This window comes from Otolemur garnettii, unplaced genomic scaffold (genome assembly GCF_000181295.1).
Source record: "Otolemur garnettii isolate 467f Iridium unplaced genomic scaffold, OtoGar3 scaffold00055, whole genome shotgun sequence".
NCBI lineage: Eukaryota > Metazoa > Chordata > Mammalia > Primates > Galagidae > Otolemur > Otolemur garnettii.
Window position 1 is genome coordinate 2,582,370 of NW_003852450.1, and position 2,111 is coordinate 2,584,480.

Sequence of the window (2,111 nt, forward strand, 5' to 3'; positions counted from 1 at the left end):
CCAGCTCAGGTGTATGCGGCTGGCGCCTTAGCTGCTTGAGCCACAGGCACTGAGCCCAGACAACAAACTCTTATGAAACCATCTCCCCTTCCCACTCCATTCACCTACAAATTTAAACCAGAACAGAGATATGGCACATCTCTTAGGGGAGGGACACAAATTATAAGAGGGACTTTATCTAACAGATGCAACCAGTATAACCTAATTCTTTGTACCCTCAACGAATCCCAAGCAGGAAAATAAATAAATAAATAAAAATAAATAACCATAGCAGTGTAAATAACTTGCTGATAAGTTTTCTCTAAAGCCATTGCCTCGCTTTTGTTAAATTCTGAACATGAGGTCAACAAGGATGTCAACGCTCCCTATCCTTGACAAATACCATGGGAGTGCTTTTTTGCACATAGCAGTTGCTCAATGAGTCACTGGTGAAAGAACAAATGGACCAACAAAGGCTTGTATGAACATGCTTCAGAAGAGCAGAGGTGAGCATAGTTTGGGACAGGGCTCCATCCCGATTCTTAATCGTTTTCTGCAGTGGTTCAGAAAGGGTGTGCTGGGTCTGCTGCTGCATCAGGAGCTCATGCACAGCCAGACGCAAAGGTAGGGCTGAGTAGCCTCTGCAGTAAGGTGAGACTGAGCCCCAGTTCATACCACAGAAAGGCCAAAGGCAATCTTTAGCATTAGCACAGTCGAGCTGCAGTCATTATGGGTTTCTGCCTCCGGACTGACAAATTCCTTCAGAAAGTAAATGTTCCTTAGAAAGAGCAGTGAACCACACACCAGCAGCCCTCATTGCTATTTTGCTGCCTTTTCTAACCTCTGATAGTTCTTGTGTTAAATGACATAAAAAGCAAGGGGCGTGTCCTGGCTTGAGGTTTACTTAATCATGAGTAAATTTTAACACCAATTTTTTTTTGAGACAGAGCCTCAAGCTATCCCCCTGGGTAGAGTGCCGTAGCATCACAGCTCACAGCAACCTCCAACTCCTAGGCTTAAACGAGTCTCCTGCCTCAGTCTCCCAAGTAGCTGGGACCACACGCACACCAATTTTGTTTTTGAGACAGAGTCTCACTTTGTCAACCTCAGTAGAGCTGTTGCTGTCACAGTTCACAGCAACCTCAAACTCTCGGGCTTAAGAGATTCTCTTGCCTCAGCCTCCCAAGCAGCTGGGACTACAGGTGCCTGCCATAGCCCCCAACTATTTTTAGAGAAGAGGTCTCACTTTGGCTCAGGCTGGTCTGGAAGTCCTGAGCTCAGGCAATCCACCACCTTGGCCTCCCAGAGTGCTAGGATTACAGGCGTGAGCCACTGCACCCAGCCTTTAACACCAATATTAAAGGCTGGGGGAATTTTTGTTCTTTTTTTTTTTTAAGACAGAGTTTCACTGTTGCCTAGGCTAGAGTGCAGTGGTGTCATAGGTCACAGCAACCTCAAACTCCTGGGCTCAAGCAGTCCTTGAGCTGGGACTACAGGTGTGTGCCACCACTCCCAGCTAATTTTTCCATTTTTTTTCTCCATAGAGAAAGGTGTTGCTCTTTCTCAGGCAGGTCTCAAATCCCTGGCCTCCATCAATCCTCCTACCTTTGCCTCTCAGACTGCTAGGATTACAGACATTAGCCACTAAGCCTAACCTATAGTTCCTCTAGTAGCAGTTAATTTCTCTAACATACAACTGCTTCATATGAGCATGAGAAGGTCCATTTCTAGCTTCAGGCCAGGCTCCCATAGAGCCGAAAGCCTGTTCAAGAACAAGGACAGGCCAGGCATGGTGGCTGTCTGGGAGCACACTGGGAGGCCGAGGCAGTCCTCGCAAGATCGAGACTCTGTCTCTAAAAAATAGCCAGGTAAGGGCAGCACCTGTGGCTCAAAGGAGTGGGGTGCCGACCCCAAATGCTGGAGGTGGCGGGTTCAAACCTGGCCCTGGACAAAAAAAACTGGCAAAAAAAAAAAAAAGCCAGGTGTTTTGGCGGGTGCCTGTAGTCCCAGCTACTTGGGAGGCTGAGGTAAGAGGATCACCTGAGCCCAAGAGTTTGAGGTTATTGGGAGCTATGAGCTCATGGCACTCATGAGGAGACAGGGTAAAACTCTGTCTCAAAAAAAAAAAAAAA